This window comes from Lissotriton vulgaris, chromosome 3_1 (assembly GCF_964263255.1).
Source record: "Lissotriton vulgaris chromosome 3_1, aLisVul1.2, whole genome shotgun sequence".
In the NCBI taxonomy this organism is placed as follows: domain Eukaryota; kingdom Metazoa; phylum Chordata; class Amphibia; order Caudata; family Salamandridae; genus Lissotriton; species Lissotriton vulgaris.
The window spans coordinates 955,365,056-955,385,867 of NC_141689.1; the positions used below are offsets into that span (position 1 = coordinate 955,365,056).

At 40.9% G+C, this 20,812-nt stretch overlaps 1 protein-coding gene across 1 annotated transcript in view; it reads left to right on the plus strand.

Moving 5' to 3' along the window:
- The window catches only part of LOC147727266 (uncharacterized), a 734,797-nt gene that overhangs the window by 24,851 nt on the left and 689,134 nt on the right, over positions 1-20,812 (plus strand). The window lies entirely within an intron of this gene.

The window sequence follows — 20,812 nt, forward strand, 5'->3', positions numbered from 1 at the left end:
CGCCGTTTCCAATTTTGCTACAGTGGTTGAGATATTGTGCTCAGGAACATAGAATCCAGAGCAATTATTTGCACTGAGGTTTTGTATGAGAAGTGGATTACACTTATGCTTGAAAAGTAATATTGTTGGACAGAAGATCCTCCAAGCATGGTGCTACACCATCCTATGGTAAATCTTAACAGCCCAAACACCTAGAACTGTTTATGAGAATTATATGAAGACAGTGTCTACTCGTACACCAATCCACTAAATGAAGAAAATGCTTTTACTGACACTTTGTACCACACAATGTCTCTTCCATTATTGCAAAGATCCTCACCACGAGATGCCACAAACCCAATCCAACCATATGGACCCTTTTTTTGCCTACGCCTGTAGTCTACAGCAATTGGCAAGAGACACATTTGAAAGAATCACAAACAAGAACTACAATTGAATGCACACAGCATATGGCACTGAAATGCACATTTGCCAGCCTTGAGCTGTTTTGTGCTCTTCATCTTTCTTCCCTGTGACACACCAGCCCATGCACTTGGCAATGTGGCCTGCCAACACTTGTTGGATAAATTCGTAGGACGCTGTCAACTTGTGAGGCTTGGCCACCATAAAAACAGCTGATTCGACCAGGTGCACTTTAAGTTGATCTAATTGTGGCTTAGGCTTCACTGAACAGACCACTAATGGCACTAATAATTTGTCTCGCTTTGTAACTGCCCTTTGAAGTCCTTTATTTTCCACAGAGCTCCTTGTTAGCTAGAACCCCCATTAAACCAATGTACCCCTGTTTTCTCTTCATCAATTTTCATCAGATTTTTTTCTGGCAATTCCCTAAAAAAGTTTCCTTTGTATTAAAACTTGATTTCTATATTACATTATATATTTTGCTAACCGTATTACTATTCTACGTTCTTGCTCCTGGATCCCCCGCCACTCCCTTTGGATAAATGTTGATCTCCTCTCTAATTACTCAAAGGTGAGACAGGAATTGTTTAAAATAGAATTTGTTTTGGTCTTGCAAGGCTTGCAGCTATTCTGGAAGCTTTGCCACTTAAAGGCAGTATTCGATCAATATATTCCCTCCGCCTGCTTGATAAATTGTTATTGTTCTTCTTATTAATAATTTGTTCATCTATAGTTGTCTTGTGAACGGTACCTCGGAAGTTCAATACAACTTTAGTTATCGTCATTATTCCTGTGTGACCATTTTAAAGAAGATCTTTAACAGGCTGTTGTAAGACACTGGTCTGCTGGTTGTGGGACAGAAGATTAAATCCCATAGGATATTATGGGAATTATATTTTGGAAGATGGGATATCCGTCACCGTTGTGATGGATTAACCCATCATCCAAGATCTAAATCAGGCCATAAGTCTTAACCCACTAATCTCAACCCTCTGAGCGTAGCTGTTCTGGTATGAAGCAAGACTCTATAAAGTAATCCTTGATTAAGGTATGATACTTTGTACGGTCCAAGACCTGAAGGAGGTGATGGAGGATACAAAATGCAACATAAAATATAACTCCACTCAAGAGATAAAGAAGCTGAACCTAAGACTAAAGGAATGATAGAAATAAAGTGAATTTATTACTAGAATCACTCTATTCAAAATACACCAATGACATGCCAACCAGGATCATGTATGTACTGCGAACAAAAGGTCAATTTAAGGTAGAGAATCCAAATAGATGTCTTAGCCATCTGTGGCTTCAAGGCTGACACTCTGAGTAAAAGACTGTCTTGATCAACTTTTTTTATCTCACACTAATTTGCATGGGTATCATTAGCGGCCAAGCTGGCTAGTGACAGAAGCTGGTCTTCGGAAAAAAGTTAGATTTGGTCTCAATAATTTTTTTGTGGGAGGTGGGGGGTCAATATATGTGTTGTCCATGGATCTTTAGGCAGGGAAATCGAGCAGTTTGAAGACAAAACAAAGCAGCAAGTAACTGTAGTTGGCCTTGGACATACAATGGTTTGGAAAAATATTGCCAATTTTTTAGTTTGCCTTGAACCCAAGCTACTAGTTCTGGGCATCAGGGAGGTTGAGCAAATGTCACAAAAGAATGACTCAAAACTTGGCTAGAGCAATATTTATGGCCATTTTAGTATAAAAAAGCCTGATGCCCCCAAAAAGGCCACTGAATTCACTTGGTCGACGAAGTGTAGAAGGTTGTCAGATTCTGTTGGGGCCTTCTCTTTGCCAGCTCACTCCTTCCAGGATTTCTGGAGCATGCACTAGCTGATGTGGCAATGTTGAATATATGGATGCAAGAAGTGCACTATTAACCCAGATTGCAGTTACAGGTCTAGCTGGACTTAAGTTTTCCAAGAGTTGGGAGAGAGGCAGTGGGAGTTGTTTCTTAATTTATGTGCCACCTGCTCCCCCTAGTATTGTGTTGGTTGTCTTCAGTCATGTTAGTAACAGTACTACTTAGATGATTTTCAGAAACTTCTCAGGACTATGTAGGTCTGGCTGCCAGCATTTCCTGCCCTTTACATGAGTAATGGGGCAGTGATGTTTGGAATCAGGGTGATGTCAAGGAAGGGCATCGTTCAGCAGACTTGGATGGTTATTTACTAATGGTTGCAGAGGTGCTTCCAAAGCACCATGCAATTTTGCGCTGTGTGGGCAAGTTTTAAGAAAGTTAACTAAATAGATACTATGCTTTGCGTCATGTCGCTTTGTGCTATGTGGAAAACCGCAGTAAATAACTTCCTATTGCTAGGACAGAAGGCTCAGTGGCCTAATAAATCCACTGCAGGGGCCTGTATTCGACCTCATGGTCATAGGTTCGGGTCCCCTCAGCCTGAAGTCTATATGAGTAACATTGAGTTGGGTAACAATAAACATCTGTTATTCAGTGCCAAGATACCCCGTTGGGGGTGAACGTGCACTTTACAAAATCACGTTAAGTTATTGGTTCAGATAAAGCATCCTGGGTCTTTCCATGACAGCGACAGTTTTCATATCCCATGCATCCCAGTGCTGTGAGAACTCTACCGTTACATGGAGAAATGGTGGTCTTCTTAAATGGGATTTTCATAGGAAAACCCCATCCTAAGATGACCGCCATTTATTCTCATACCTATACATAGCTAGCAAAGCCAGGGTACATAGAAATAAGAGGCCTGTCACACGCAAACGCTCTCTGATTCCCAGAAACACACAACAGTGTCAGTGTTCAGTGGCAACAGTGTGCAGTGCACTCCGTGCATGGGCCATGTAGATGCTCAGCTGCAAAGTAAGAAATGAATTACATATTTTGCCAGTCTCCACTGACAGATGTAAAGCTGCGCAATACTCCTGCAGGCTAATACAAAATGTGAAACACACATCTCAGAAAAGCAGTGCTGAAGGGGTCAGACTCAAAGCCTACCCTCGGTGTATTGCTCCCAGAAGATATTTTCTGATTCACACCATAACCCATAATAAGCCCTAGACATAGAAAGGGAGACCACGAGAAAATGTATGAAGTATAGAGTGTTATTTGCAAGTAGTTGTATCAGCACTACAATACAATTTTACAAAAGTAACCATGACACACAATTGTGCACTGAACGACTAAGTGACGGTGAACGGTGCATTGACACAAGGGTGAATAAACAGCGTGGACGGCGAAAAAACAACTGATACAAATGATTGAGTGGTCAGTAAAACAAAGCAGATTCATACAAGGTAGGTATTATGATTTAGACTGAGTTGGTTGACCACACAAGCGCCACAGTTTGCACTGAATAGTCGACGGCGTTTCGACCTGTTCATTCCAGCCCGAACTACCAGGCCAGATCTTCCCTGGACTGGCAACAAGCATCAGTCCATCAATCGTGCTTTTTGAATTTATCGCCCTAAGTGGGTTGGGTATACACAGTCCTGGGTCCCGTGCTCACCATGCCACTGGAGTCAAGCTAGCCTGGCTGATGAGGGGTGCTACCCCGAGAAAGGTTCCAAGATACTTGTTTCTGAACCAGGGAGGTCCTGGCCTGGTAATTTGTGCTGGACTGTGCCCATGGGGGGCAGAGTCAAGACTGATTTGCATATGGCTGGGTCCAAACGGGAATGGCATGGTGAGCACCAAATAAATGGATTTAGGCCAAGATCTATGTACTGTTCAGCATTCCGCCATCAATCGTTCTTTAAGTGGGATGGGTATACCCAGACTTGGGTGCCGTGCTCTCCATGCCACTGGAGTCAAGCTAGCTAGACCTGGGCATTATTGGCAGTTTTACACTGAGGAACTCTGCACAGTGCTGGAAAAACTCTGCCACGAAAAAGTTCCGCCAGCAGCAGAGTCTGTTAAGTTGCGCTGCTGACACTGGTTTTTAGGGCTGGGAGTTTGACCCGCACTGTAATATCAGTGCAAATGGCACTACTCGTCACGCAGATGTATGACGGTACAACGCGTACCGTTACAACGCATCCCTTTACGACGCAGTTTTAACAACGCAAGTCGTTACAACGACTTGCATGGGGGGCGCTGATAGCGAATAGTTTAATTTACTATTCCAACACCAGTCCCCGTGGATAGTAGGGAAGGTGTTGGATAGTAAATTAAACTATCCCCTATCCTAGAGCGCCCTCCAGCGAAAGTCGTTGTAACGACTTTCATTGTTAAAGCTGCGTCGTAACGGTACCGAGTTGTACCAGTTACGTTGTAAAGGATGTTTCCCCGTCACGCCATGAATTAATGAATGAAAGGAGTCTTTTAAAGCGCAACTTAGCCCAAGGGCATCAAGGTGCATAAGAAGGTCATATAGTGTATATTAACCGGAGAAGTCCTTACCTGTACACTTCAGAGAAGAGCCAAGTTTTCAGTGCTTTGTGTGAAACAAAACAGGCGGGGGTTGCCTCAGGAGTTCGGGCGGGAGAGAATTCCATAATCTGGGTGCAACCACGGAAAAAGCTCTACCTCCCCATGTAGCTTTTACAAACCTAGGTTCCTCAAGAAGATTTTTGTTAGAGGAGCGAAGGGATCGACTGGGAGCGTAGAGATAAATAAGTGAACTGAGACCCTCAGCACCAGTACCGTAGAAGGCCCTATGGGCAAGACAAAGAATCTTAAAAGAAATCCTGGACTGAATAGGAAGCCAATGTAGGCTTCTACGGGCTGCCGAGGCTGAAGCAAGTCTGGGGAGGTTAAGAACCATATTTGCCGCCGCGTTCTGAACCATCTGAAGGTGATGGATAAGACTCTTGTTAATGCCCATATAGAGGGCATTACAGTAGTGCAGTCTTCAGGAAACTAATGTCACAGTGGCCTGTTTCTGGGCATCAGGAGAAAGATAGTGGGCAATCATTCTAAGGAGCCTGATGATGCCACAACAGGTGGAGACGGTCCTACTGACCTAGCGGTCAAAAGAGAGTGCGGAATCCATCAGCACCCCTAGGTTCTTAGCAAACTGACGAGGGAGAGGGTAGTCCCAGAGAGAGGCTGGCCACCAGTCATTAGACCAGATATCTTGACTGCCCCCGAAGATCAACACCTCAGTTTTTCTCCCGTTCAGTTTCAGGAAGTTCTGTATCATCCACTGAGACACAGCCTCCATGCAGTTCCTAAAATTCAGGGCACAGTCCTTGACAGGCTGTGTCAAAGAGACCATTATTTGAGTGTCATCAGCGTACGACAGTACTTCCAGCCCAAAATATCTAACTATCCTGGCAAGTGGGGCCCCATAGATGTTAAATAATGTAGGGCTCAATGAAGAGCCCTGGGGAACCCCACAATGGACAGGCTTAGGGGCAGAGAAAAACTGGCCCAGCTTCACTCTCTGTTCTCTTTCATTAAGAAAGGAAGACAGGAGGCTCAGGGCAGGAACTCCAACCCCTATATCCCTGAGGCGGGCGACCAAAATAGAAGGAGACAGGGTGGCAAAAGCCGCCGTCAGGTCTAACAGGACCAGGAGAGTAATATGGCTCTTATCGACCTGGGAGCGGATGTTGGTAACAACTGCCGTGAGGGCGGTCTCGGTGCTATGAGATCTCCTAAAGCCTTGCTGGGAGATATCAAGAAGGGCCGAGTCCCCAAGGAAGGAACTAAGATGTCGATTACGATGGGATTCCACCATCTTTGCAGGGGCGGGAAGGAGTGAGATAGGGGCGGAAGTTTTTTAAGACCCCTGAATCTAATGTAGGCTTTTAAGGAGGGGTTTAACAACAGCCATCTTCCATGAAGATGGGAACACTGCCTCCGAGATCGCACGATTCATGATGTTCATGAGAAGGAGAGTGACCACATCCCGACAGGACTTCAGGATTTTATGCGGGCAAGGATCTAAAGGAGAACCCGATTTGGTGTTGTCCAAGAGCTGAGCCATCAGCTCAGGAGTAAGAGAGGTGAAGGACAAAAAACTGGGGAGATGTCCACCAGAGGGCGCTGCTGCTTTTTGCCACTCAAGTAGACATTCTACTCAAGTGGCAACTTCCTCAACACGAGAAGAAGACTTCTTAACGAGAGTGGTTGTGACCAACCACAAACGCCCGCCTTGAGAAATATCGCCAGGAGGAGGTCCAGCACACTTTTTTTTTCTCATGAGCACTAGCCAACTTAACATTGGCGATCCACGAGAGAGAAAAAACTCTGCTCCACATCACTTTCTGCAGTTTTTTGGAACTCTGTGCTCCATGCAGAGCGATGTGTGGGCAAAACTTTACAAACTCTGCCGGCAGCGCAGAATTTTTCACCCACCCCTAAAGCTAGCCTGGCTGAAGAGGGGCGTTACCCTAAACCAGTCCAAGGATGCTTACTTCTGGTCAACGGAGGACTTGGCCTGGCAGTTGAGACTGGACTGTTTCCATGGGGAGCAGGGTCACGACTTATTTGCATGGGGCTGGGTCCGAACTGGAATGTCATGGTGAGCACAAAAATTGTGGATTTAGGCCTAGTTCTCTGTATTGGAGTGAATGTGTGACATTGTTCAGCATTCCGCCAATTATTTGTTCTTTTTGAATTATTGCCCTTGGTGTAAGAGATATGCCCAGACATTGGCCCAGTGCTCGCCATGCCACTGGAGTCAAGTTAGCTTGGCTGATGAGGGGTGAAACCCCAAAACCTGTCCCAGGATGTTTGTTTCCGGTCCAGGGATGAGCTGGCCTGGCAGTTTGGGCTGGACTGTTCCTATAGGGAGCAGGGTCAAGACTGTAGGAAAGTGGCTCTTTTTGCATGGGTACCCTCTAACTTTTTGCCAGATACCAATGTCAACTTGACTGTGTGTGTGTGCTGGGATCCTACTAACCATGCCCCAGCACCTGTGATCTTGCCTAAATGTTTACATTTGTACCCACAATTGGCACACCTATGGGCCACCTGTAAGTCCCTTCTAAAAGGTACCTCGGGTACCAAGGGACTAGTGTCCAGAGAATGCATCTGAGGGTTGCAGCATGTATTAGGCCACCCCCAGAGACCTCTCACCTTAACACCCCCACTCTGCCAATGCAGACTGAGTGTTTTGGTGAAGACCAACCCAAGGAGTCGAAATGGCACACATCTCTGGGTGCCATACCCACCAAACACTACCTGTGGCATGGGTAAGTCACCCGTCTAGCAGGCCTCACAGCCCTAAAGCAGGATGCACCTAGTCCAGGTGAGGGCATAGCTGCAAGCTCACTATGCCCCTACAATGTCTGTGCCTTTCTCAGACACTGTAAGTGCAGTGAAGCCATTTTGAGTACATGGGCTGGGAGTTACTCAATACGAACTCCACAGCTCCATGATGGCTTTACTGAAGTCTGGAAAGTTTGGCATCAATCAGTTCAGCACATTAAACCCACCCTGATGCCAGTGTTGGATTTAATGAAAAATACATGCAGCGGACATCTTAGAGATGCGCCATCAAAAATGACCAACTCTGGTGTGGTTTCCGACTGACTCCCAACCATCTGCCACCACCAGATAGATTTCTGGACCCCTGGGTAGAGAGCCCTTTGCTCTCTGGGAACAAAGCACATCCTGGGCAGAAGTGTCATGCCTCCTCCCCCAGGATGGGCAAGGTCCTCGAAGAGGTAGCCTCAAAGTCTGCCACCTTTGTTAGTTACTCCCAGCCTTTTGCTGCTGTCTGCAACTGGCTCCCACCGGTTTGACCCCCGTTTTGGGCACAAGAACTAGCAGGAAGACCTGGCTAGGAAGGGAGTTGTGCCCACCTTTGCCAGCCCCATCCCTCAGTTGGGGGAGGCAAGTGAGGTAATATGAATTTTTATGGTCAATTGTGTCCCCTAACGTAGACCCCAACGGCTCCATGTACGTGCTTCAAGTACATGTATGTTCCCTCCACAACCAGCTATGAAGACGCAAATACATTTGCGTCCAACGTTAATATGTCCTCTTTCAGATCCACCATGAATGGGTCGAATATTCAGTTCCTAAGTATGCCTTGCCACCGTCTTTACATAGTGCACTTTCACGTTTTTCTGGCTCTGGTGAGCTAGGCCCTGATTCCTGCCATCGAGCCCTTTCTGCCTTCTGTCTCTGAAAGCTGCAGCCTGCCGCTTCCATGACCCTTGCCTTACTCCCTGTGCGGCGAGCGGTGCCTGGCTCGGCCTGCTTGCCTGCCAAGACTGTATTTTGCCTTCAAGTTATCTGCTCCGCTCCTCGAAAATACATTCCTGTCTAGTGATTTAGGAAAACATCTCCCCAGCTGCAGAGCAAAGGGCCCGGCCTTTCTGCCTCCGTGCAAGTAATTCATTGCTCCTGTTACCATGGTAGGCCCATGGCCCCTCGCATCTCACGTAGACACATATGCACGCACTAGCAGTCAGTATAGAATAGCCTCTGCCCGAGAGACCTTTCCTTCTAGATAATACAGTTCCTCAAACACAAGATATCAGATATGATTTGGGTTTAGGTTGTTCTGACACCCCAGACTTCTGTCTCCTCATGTAGGGCTAAATGTCAAGTCCCCTTCACCCTCCAGTTCCACGTCAATCATACGTCATGCTGCTGCGCGTGCATCTCTGCCATGTATTTCTGCTGACACTGCAGGATTCCTCTATGGATCCACCTACCTGTGACACTTTCATGTGACGTTGTCTAGCACACACCTCCTGTACGCCCTCGTGCACGCCTTCTGTTACGTACATATGTTCTTATCTCTCTTCTCTCAGCTGTTACGCCTTCTGTATCCATCACCATTAAATGCATTTACTATATATATTGTAATCTGTTAATAAAGCATTGTCTATCCCTTCCTGAACCTTCGTGGTGATGGAACATGATACCTGGTTCGAACCAATTCCATTTTATGGAATAAAACCCTTATAAACTCAGATGCCACGGACTCTGCCTCTCATTTCTGATTGAGTTATTCTCATTGAACTTTACCGCATAGAAATTCCGTATAGGTAATTTTTATTTACCACATAATTGGCACCCGAACAGGGACCCCTCCCCCACCTTACGCGCCGGCGGTGCGTTGCAGGCCTGGTCCCCTGCCACAGCCGTGACGGACAACTACGCGTACCCGCAGGATTTCCTGTATCTCCCTCAGGCCAACGGAGGTGACTGAGGCTGCGATCGACACCCAGACGAGGCGGTGAGGAGTGCGGAGGATCCCGACCAGAGCCCAGCTGAGAGAGCAAGGTCCGAGGTGTTCAGAGGCCCACCAGTTCCGAAGTTCTGAAGTATCTACGTCACGAATCGAGTCGAGTCCAGTCCGGTCCAGTCCAGTGTCGAGTTTCCGAGGCCTTCCGTTCCGTGCTTCCCGGTGAGTACCGTTGCTGGGGACGCATCTAGACGGGTGCATTAATTTGTGTCCGGTCAAGACGGGTTTGGGTACACAGACCCGGTCTGCACTGTTTAGCACTGTATCTGTACTGTTTAGCAGTATATCAAGTATGCAACTATCAAGTTACTGTTCGTTTTCCGAAATGTTTTAATGTGTTTTAATGTCGTGGTATGAGTGATTGTTTGATCTTCATTATTGTTTTTATTGTATTAGTTGTGTCCAAGTTCAAGTAAAGTATCAAGTATCAAGTATCAAGTATCACGGCTGAAAATGCAGCTGTTTTCGAAACTGAAACAGATAGGAACTAGGAAAGGGATACTCGAGGAAGCTGTTCCCATCCCACCCAGGGACACTCCAAGGTATTTTATGTACCACAAGCACGGCTTAGACGCTGTATTATATCTCGACTTGTGGGTGGATTACACCAAGGATTTAGCAGAGAATCAGAGATGACTCGCTACAGGGACATGGGATGCTGATTGCATCATGAGAGTAGAAGAAGCATTATGGAAAAAGAAAGCCAGACAGTCACAGAAAGATGCCATTGAACTATGGCGTAAAGAATCACACAGACGGACAGAGAAAGCACTCAAAAAAGCAGAGAAAAGTAGAGAGGATTCTGAAAAAGCCAAAGAAAAAGAACTACTAGAAGAAGGGGAACGAGTTAGAATGGAACAACACGATAGACGGAGTAACGCAATTATGACAGGATTGTATCCAGTCCTGGCCGAGGGCCTGCCTAAGGCGACCCCGGAAACACCGAAAAATCTGCCCCCTCCATTGGTTCCGACTAAATTACGTCACAAGACCGCAGCAGACATTTTTATTTCATCCTACTTGGATGACGTAGCTCCCGCATATGCTAGTATGCCTGCCCATGTGCCACCTGCTGATGGTAACCCGCTCCCTGATCTTCAGCCCCCAGCTCCGCAACAGCAAACCCCTCCCGGTCTGCTTCCTCCACCCTTACCAGCACCCCCTATTAATCCGCATATTCCTTTTGGGCCTGGCGCGGTTCAGGCCCCAACTCAGTTACAGCAGGTATCGACCCTACAGCCAGGTTATGGTCAAGCCTCCGCTTCAGGAGGTGCTATCGGAGGTTATCAAACACCCCCACCGTTACACCGAGTGACAATGAGAGATTTAGCAAAGGCTCGGACACCTAAGGGTGCACCGGCAGAACAGCTTAGAAAAGAACTTACAGATTGTAGATATGACCCAGTGCCCGGTACAACAGGACCCTTGTTGCTAGCTTCCCTACGTTTGCGACGTGTTACAGATTATCTGATGTTACTACCAGGTATGCCAGATCATCTAGACAAATTGTATTATTTTATTAGAACAGGAGAAGGAATGGAATGTGTTGCCGAAGCCATGTCACGTCAGAAAGTAGAGAACAAAGGTTTATTAATGCGATTTATGGTTAACTGTTTAATAAGAGAACAAGATCAGGCAGGTTTTCCGCAAAATGAAATGGATAGACTGCATAGATGGAGCCAGAATATCGCGGATGGTAAACATGAGAAGGAAAACAGTGTACATACTATGGTTAGAAAGATCCGTAAAGAAATAATAGATATACATGCCCGGCGGGCCCCTGAAGAACATCTTGAATCAGACGGTCCGACTTCCTCGCAGGAGGAGGATGATACAGAGAATATAGCAGAAATTTCGCATCAGTCAGGCAAACAGATGATAGGATATGTAGGGAGAGGGAAAGTCCCTAGACCGCATTCCTTTGATAGACCCTTCAACAGACCCATTCGTAAACAAGAAACGTGTGAAAACCAGAAACATTACCTCTGTCCAATACCAGAAACATTCCACTCCGCTATGTCAAATCCAAAGACTCCTGAACATCTATTTCAGGCTACCGATAAAGTACTTCAAGAGCGAATGGGGTACCATGTACTCAATTCCATGGATGAACAAGAATTAGCCAGGTCAGCAGTACAATGGGCTGACAATTCTGATAAATATAAGGATGACACAGTAGCGCAAACATTTTTGAATCTTTCCCCAGACGAACAGCGACTAGCTGGTATGTACATGATACAGCATCTCCTTATTCTGTATAAAAGCCAACATTCTGATCCAGGTCCCCTACCTGATGTATTAATAGAGTTACTCATGAATAAATGGAGAGGCCTGGGTACCGATTTAATTAAAGTAATTCTAGAACATCGACACAAATATAGTGCCTTCCTGAATCCACAGTTCGTTTCAGCTCCACCCCCAGAAAGAAAAATGTTTTACATAGACAGACAGAATCCCTTACGAGAAGTACATCCAGTCAGGAATGATGATAACACCCTTACACGTGTGTATGTATACACGCCCATAACTAAAATGGAATTGTTAGAAATGAAGAAAATAGTGCCCAGTCATGATAAAGACCCTGCAGGTTTTCACCGTGAAATAAAAGACATGTTACTCATGGGTGATTATACCTATCCCGACATTATGAAAATATTGAAAGTACTATTGCCTGCTGGTATTTACGAGAAACTCAAAGAAAAAGAATGGGAGGTGGGAGAAACAAAGATTGATTGGGCTGCATTAGAAACTGAAGAAGCGACTCGAACCCCAGGATTAGGTCTTGGGGACAAAACTAAAGCATTACCAGGATTGTTAGTACAAGTATTGCCAAGGTTATTAGCAACTAAAAAGGAGGACTGGGATGCAATTTCAGCCTGTAAACAGAAACCCGATGAAGACACTAGTGATTTTTATTCCCGATTTGAGAAATGTTTTATTATTAATAGTGGCCTGAAAGCAAGTAGCGAGTCATACCCACACCTTTTTGTATCTAAATTAGTCGAGAATTCCCTACCCCAAGTTAAGAATCGTGTACTAAAAGTCGAGAGTACATGGCAAGCAAACACGCCTTCACAAATTTTACAAATGTTACAGTACCACCAGAATAGAATTAGAGAAGAACATGACCACGAACAAAGACGTATGAAAGACACGAAAATGAAAATGCTAGTTGCTCAGTCAGTTCCAGCTGACGGTCAGAAAAAGGGTATGACACAGTCCAATAATTCGGCAGCTCCTGTTAAAGGGACATGTAACTATTGTAAACAGCCAGGTCACTATGTAAACGATTGTGCAGTTTTGAAACACAATATATCTACAGGTAAAACTAAAGAAAGACCACGTCAACCTAGACAAGACCAGGCCCAACAACACATACCACAGAATGTACAGCCTATGCATGCTCCCCAACAGACAGTACAGACCGTAGCGGTACCACAGACACAACCAATTGCCGCAACACAACATGCAACGCAGCAGATGTACCAGTATGCACAAACTGATTATCCCGATTATCAGCGATACACATGAAACAGCCTAGAGAGGGAGGTTGGCTTGCCTCTTATTGAGGTTCCTGTAGATCAAGAGGGTCCTTACGTACATAGCCAAGTATTAGGAAAAGATAGAAAGTTTTTGATTGATACAGGGGCAAGCAGGACGACAATAAGTCACGACGAGGTTCCAGGGGCACCCCTCTCAGGCTCACAGAATGTTTCCCTTGGATTTTCAGGCAAGCCTATTGTAAATGAAGTATCGAAACCAGTACCCCTTTAGTTGGTCCGTTGTCTCGCACTACAGATCTATTGCTCACGAAATCATGTCCAGAAAACTTATTAGGCATCAAGACACTGAAGGCTCTAGGTGCTGTGATATGTTGTTCTCCGGAAGGAGTAAGATTGTTCTTGCGTGACTTTAAGGGTCACTATGTGTTGAGAGATATTGATCCCAGATTACAGATCGTTCCTGCACATTTATGGGCACAAGGCCCCACTGATGTAGGTTGTATGCACATCACTCCATATCGTGTCACACTCAAGCCAGGAGTAGTACTACCACGAATCCGACAATACAAGTTACCTCCAGATGCTGTAGTAGCTTTGCTGAAAATCATTGACGAGCTCATTGCACAAGGAGTGGTTGTAGAAACCGACTCAAATCTCTGTAACTCCCCTATCATTCCAATTCCTAAACGTACTGACCCGAATGCACCCCCAGTGTATCGATTAGTGATCGATTTGCGAGAACTGAATAAATGCATTGTACCACAATATCCCGTGGTCCCAGATATTTCGTCTCTATTGACTGCCATTGATTCCGAAGCAACGTTCTTTACTGTAATTGATCTGAAGAACGCCTTCTTTAGTGTCCCAATCGATCCGGAAAGCCAATATCTTTTCGGATTCTGTTTAAGTGGTCGAAGCTTCAAATTTGCACGCGCACCTCAAGGATTCACAGAAAGCCCCAGCATCTATAGCCAAGCACTGAAAAGACAACTTGACAGTATTCACATGCCTGACAACACTACCCTACTTCAGTATTTCGATGATCTACTGATCACCGCCCGCAGCGAACCTGAATGTGAACAAGCATCACTGACGGTTTTGCATTTCTTGGCTGACAAGGGACACAAGGTGTCCCCTTCGAAGCTGCAATTCTGTGTTCAGCAAGTGGTTTACCTTGGGCACTTGCTGTCCAAAGGGGGGAGACAGCTAACGCCTGACCGTATCCAGTTAATTGTAAACATGTCACAACCCAAGACACAAAAGGAGGTACGAGCCTTTATAGGCCTCACTTCTTACTGTAGACAATGGATTCATCAGTATGCATTTCTACCGAAACCACTCATACAGTTGACAACCCAGGAGGCAGCGACATCGACTGTCTTCCCTTGGACTCAGGAACATACACAAGCTTTTGACGAATTAAAGAAAGCCTTATGTCAAGCACCAGTTTTAGCGACACCATGTTACAGTAAGCCTTTTACACTTTTTGTCACAGAACGTGAAGGTACCGCATTGTCAGTACTTACTCAGGATCAAGCAGGTTCATACAAACCGTGTGCTTATTTTTCTAGTACATTAGATCCAGTAGCTCAGGCTCTGCCTGCGTGCTTGAAATCTGTAGCAGCAACAGCTCTAGCAATCAGACAAAGTGATTCCATAGTGTTAGGACACCAACTGACAGTACAAGTTCCACATTCCGTGGAAGTTCTTTTAAACTGAACACAGACTTGACTATAGCACGACTGACAGGTTATGAATTAACATTGTTTCAGCCACACATAGAAATCAGACGTTGCAATACATTGAACCCTGCTACACTTCTGCCATTAAGTGAGACAGACCCTTTGGCACATGATTGTATTGAAGTCATTACCATTACGACGAAACCCAGACAAGACTTGACCGACACTGCATTACCAGATCCAGACCTGACACTCTATGTGGATGGTTCATGTATGAGAACAAGTACAGGAGAGTTAGTGGCCGCGGTAGACAGTCAAAATATCGAGTTGTTAAAGTCGATGTACCATAATATCGAGTCCAAAATATCGATGGTACGAAATGTCGAAAACAAAAATATCGTCGTAGAAAATATCGATTTATGTGTGTGTCAAAAATATCGAAGACATGAATTTCGAAATCAGTAATATCGATGGTGAAAATATCGATTGTCAAAAATATCGATATGTAAAAGTGATGTTTTAAAGTATGTTAAGTAATGATTTATTTAAATGTTGTTTATATATAAGATCATTTTTACATTTAATTTTATTATTTTTAGTTAGAAGTCTAGGAGCGGGATGTAGAGTTTATAGGGGATAAGGGTGGGTAGTGTATTAAAAAAGTATAGTGTAAATATGGAATAATAAATTTCGCATTTGAAGTAAATTTATAAATTTGCGAAATTTTATTCAAAATATTTATAAATGCGAAATTTTATATAAAATTATTGAGTATTGTTAAATTATTTGTTCTTTGATTTTGGATATATATTATTAAATTGTGTAAATATATCTAAATATTTATGTTTTTACAAAATAATTGTATATTAATGTTAGGAGCGGGATGTAGAGTTTATAGGGGATAAGGGTGGGTAGTGTTTTAAAAAAGTATAGTGAAATTGTAAAATTTTAAATTTCGCATTTCCTTTAGATTTCAAAATTTCGATATTTATAAAAATTGTTTGGGAGTAGTCGAAATTTGATCGAAATTTAGGGAGTACATTAAACATTATGAATAATTTTTGTGTATGTACAAAAAAGAATTATAAATATTAAAATATTACATTAAATATTTATAATATTTTTACTATAAATTTAGGAGCGGGATGTAGAGTTTATAGGGGATAAGGGTGGGTAGTGTTTTAAAAATATATAGGGTAATTATATAAAATAATTTTTCGCAATTTCATATAAATTTGCGAAATTTCAAAAATTGAAATTAATATTTCGATATTTGCGAAATGATATCGATTTTATTCGAATATAGTATTTATTTTTTAAGTTTGCTGTTGTCTATGTACTAAAATATATTTGTAATTATACTATTTTCATATATTTTCTAAAAATATTTGTCTAATTATGTTATGAGTGGGATGTATATTTTCAAGGGGATAAGGGTGGGTAGTGTATAAACAAAGTATACTCTAATCATAGAAGTAAAAATTTCGCCTTGTATTTCATTTTAGTTTCGATTCGAAATTCTATATAAATATTATTTAAATACGAAATTATGAACACTATTAGGTTGTTGTTCTAAGTTGAGGTATTTTGTGTATGTAGTAAAAAGAATCAAAAATATATAATATAGTAGATATTAAATAAATAAATGTATCATATTTTTAGGAGTGGGATGTAGAGTTTATAGTAGATCAGGGTGGGTAGTTTTATCAAAGGTACATTTTGTGCGTTTAGGGTCTGTTTTTTGTGTATGTGCGAAGGGGTATTTTAAGTTTTCAGGGTCAGTTTTTGGTTTGTGGGTAAAGGGGTATTTTTATGTTTTTGGGTCAGTTTTTAGTTTGTGGGTAAAGGGGTATTTTTAGGTTTCAGGGTCAGTTTTTGGTTTGTGTGTAAAGGGGTATTTTTAGGTTTCAGGCTCAGTTTTTAGTTTGTGGGTAAAGGTGTTTTGTCAGGTTTCAGGGTCAGTTTTTAGTTTGTGGGTAAAGGGGTTTTGTGAGGTTTCAGAGTCAGTTTTCAGTTTGTGGGTAAAGGGGTATTTTTAGGTTTCTGGGTCAGTTTTTAGTTTGTGGGTAAAGGAGTTTTGTGAGGTTTCAGAGTCAGTTTTCAGTTTGTGGGTAAAGGGGTATTTTTAGGTTTCTGGGTCAGTTTTTAGTTTGTTGGTGAAGGGGTTATGTCAGGTTTCAGGGTCAGTTTTTAGTTTGTTGGTGAAGGGGTTTTGTCAGGTTTCAGGGTCAGTTTTTAGTTTGTGGGTAAAGGGGTATTTTTAGGTTTCAGGGTCAGTTTTTAGTTTGTGGGTAAAGGTGTTTTGTAAGGTTTCAGGGTCAGTTTTTAGTTTGTGGGTAAAGGTGTTTGTGAGGTTTCAGGGTCAGTTTTTAGTTTGTGGGTAAAGGGGTATTTTTAGGTTTCAGGGTCAGTTTTTAGTTTGTGGGTAAAGGTGTTTTGTAAGGTTTCGGGGTCAGTTTTTAGTTTGTGGGTAAAGGAGTTTTGTGAGGTTTCAGAGTCAGTTTTCAGTTTGTGGGTAAAGGGGTATTTTTAGGTTTCTGGGTCAGTTTTTAGTTTGTGGGTAAAGGAGTTTTGTGAGGTTTCAGAGTCAGTTTTCAGTTTGTGGTTTAAGGGGTATTTTTTGGTTTCTGGGTCAGTTTTTAGTTTGTTGGTGAAGGGGTTTTGTCTGGTTTCAGGGTCAGTTTTTAGTTTGTGGGTAAAGGGGTATTTTTAGGTTTCAGGGTCAGTTTTTAGTTTGTTGGTGAAGGGGTTTTGTCAGGTTTCAGGGTCAGTTTTTAGTTTGTGGGTAAAGGGGTATTTTTAGGTTTCAGGGTCAGTTTTTAGTTTGTGGGTAAAGGTGTTTTGTAAGGTTTCAGGGTCAGTTTTTAGTTTGTGGGTAAAGGGGTTTTGTGAGGTTTCAGAGTCAGTTTTCAGTTTGTGGGTAAAGGGGTATTTTTAGGTTTCAGGGTCAGTTTTTAGTTTGTGGGTAAAGGGGTTTTGTGAGGTTTCAGGGTCAGTTTTTAGTTTGTGGGTGAAGGGGTATTTTTAGGTTTCAGGGTCAGTTTTTTATTATAGGGGTACTGGGAAAACATAAATTAAGATTCTATTTAAATTAAAATTATTATATTAAATTAAATTTAATGATATTACATTATTAATTTTTTTAAATTTCTTTTTTTATAGTAATTAATTATTATTTAATGTCCTGCAGTTACTTAAATTAATTGTTAATTGGAGTTGGAAGAGTAAATGTAATATGTTCTGTGTCCTGCACTTACTCTAATTAAATGGTGATTGCATTTCTAATTGTAAATTAATTACTGTTTTTGAGAAGCAATTACCTAAAGTAAATGGTTATTGGAGTCGGAATATTTAAAAATTTAATTATGTGTATTTCAAATATTGATATTATATGTATATGGGTGTATGAATAATAATTTTTATAACTTCAGTGTATAGTATGTTATTTATTTACATGTGGTATATAGAAATAGATAGAACATTACAGTTATAATACATTTGCAAAAATACATAAAAATGATTTTGTCATAGGTAATACAAAATAATGACACCAGTTTTCTTTCCAGTAAATTTTTTTATTCAACACTTGAAATATACGAACATATATACATTTTATTAAGCTATCTTTGGTATACATAAAAACAAAAATGGAGGACAATGTCCTTTTAATAATCACATTTTACAGTAATTTTCTTGACAAGTACTTTTAATTTGTAGAGAAAAAATGGTTAGTTCACATAATGCAATGTATGATATTATACATACATAATACTATTATTGTTTCTTAATAAAACATCAACATGTGTAATGAAAAACATAAGTCACAAATTTCTAATACATATAGTGATATACTGATGATGATATTAACATATGAACACTTTTAAAATTATAATATAATATAAATATCCTAATTAGAACATGTACATCATCATCAATGATTCTTTTAACATTACAATATTCTTATGTATGATTATTATTATTAATAAATACGTTTTAATAATAACAATTTTCACATATTAGTCATATTGTAAACAATTAAATCTGATAAACAAAAACAATATTACACATTTAGTTATATAATAATTTTAATAAATATTACATTAAATATTTTTATATTTTTATACTTAATGTAATAAATATTAAAAGTATGTAATATATAATTAATATACAGGCAAAAACATTTTCTATTCACAATATACTATACAATTTTTTTAACATTACACATAATTTCGAGCCATATATATAACAATAATCGACATTTATAGTAGTTCTTTTCACAGTTACATATAATTTGGATCGTTTCTTTTGTAACCACTCTTTGTCTTTTTGCGTTATTTTGGTAAAGGGAAAGTCGCGGTTGGAAGCAGGTTCACTTTTGAGTAGGTACGAATCTACTTTTATATTGTTAAAGTATTGTAAATTATAATTAAAGGTTATATTTTGGTATTTTGGGGTTGAGAATTAAAGCATGACTATTTACATATAATGGAGTGGAATCAATACGTATTTTCGGTCACGAATTTTTGAGCCATTTAAAATAGTTGGAGTTAATGAGTATGTGGTATAATTTAATGAAATTATAAATAAATAGGAATGTTATGTTTATATATTCTGGGATATTCGTTAGTGTTATGTCGGTGGGATTGTTTAGCTGTTTTTTTTTCTCGTATTTTGAAACAGCTATTTCCGTTTCCGATAATTTTTTTTTAAGGGAAAGGAAGTGTGTTTCAGTTGTTAGAACGGAGATGATTTACATTCTTCCTTTATATTTTGAGTTCTGTGATATATTTATCACACTTTAAGATAACAGTCGTTATTTTAAATGGCATTTAAATAGTCGTTTAATTTGGATGATGGATAGTTTTTGCAGAGTTAAAGAAAACATAATTAATGATTGGTTGGATTAAGTGTTTGATATTTACACATTGTATTGTCGGTAAATGATTATCTTTATGATGTTCTATTTAAAGGTAAGTTAGAAATTTATGTTATTTTATTTGGATGGAAGCAGTTTTTTAAAACAAATATTGTGATATAATAATATATTTATTTAGTCTTTTTAGAATAGTGTTAAAAAATAAATTAGACTAAATAAATCTTTTTTTATTATATTAAAATATGTGTTTTTTTAAATTAAGGATATTGTTTGATCTCTATCAATTAATTTAGTTATAGCAATTAGTTCAATGTTTTGGCTATCATTTTTAAATATTCCAGTCCTCTTGTTGTAGGATATAGTTGGACTTGCTGTTGAAGATATAAATACATTTGAGCAGTTTGTCTAGAGAGTTTTGGTTTCAGTTGTATGACTGATTGCTGCATACGTAGTTCCTGAAAGCTTTGCTCTTTTTGTATAGCTGAGACTAGCTTGTGTAATGTGGGTGTTGTACGTCCAGTAGAAGAGAGGAAGGCATTGTGCCAACCTTCAACAGCATTGTTCGTTTTTGCTTCTTGGTTGAGTGTTGGTAGATAGACATTCCACCAGGGAATTGCAAATTTTGGCTGGCGTCTGTGGCCTGACCTATGTAGTCTTCCTACCCAGTTGTCCTCAAAGTAATCTAAAAGTGGGGCGAGTCTTTGCTCATTTTGGGTGTAGAAAGGACTTTCAATTAACAAATTGTAAGGTTCGGCCACATCAGTTACTGGTACATATGCCAGAGCAATGAGATGTTTGATCTGGTATGCAAAATTTATATTTGTTGCATACTCAACACTAAGGGCAGATTTTTGTAAATGTCTCCAGAGACATTGATTGAAATGAAAATAACATCCTTGAATGGATGTGTGTGGGTAAGTTTTCAAAATAGAATTAATCATAGCTTGCTCGAAGTCTATGATGATTTTCATTGGGAAGTAGTCAGAACTTTGTTCCTTTATTTTTTGTAAGATTTCTGAGTAAGTAGTGGCTTGTTTGTTTGGTAATAAACAATATATGAAGGGGATACAGGTATTATGATATTGCCCATGAATTGTGTATAACTGGTAGAAAGGTTTTGGGCATATAGAAAAAGTACCATCCATCATCCAAGGAGTACTTTCAGTTAATTTTTTTATATTGTTATTAGTTGCAAACATGATTATTCTTTTGTCCTTGCTAT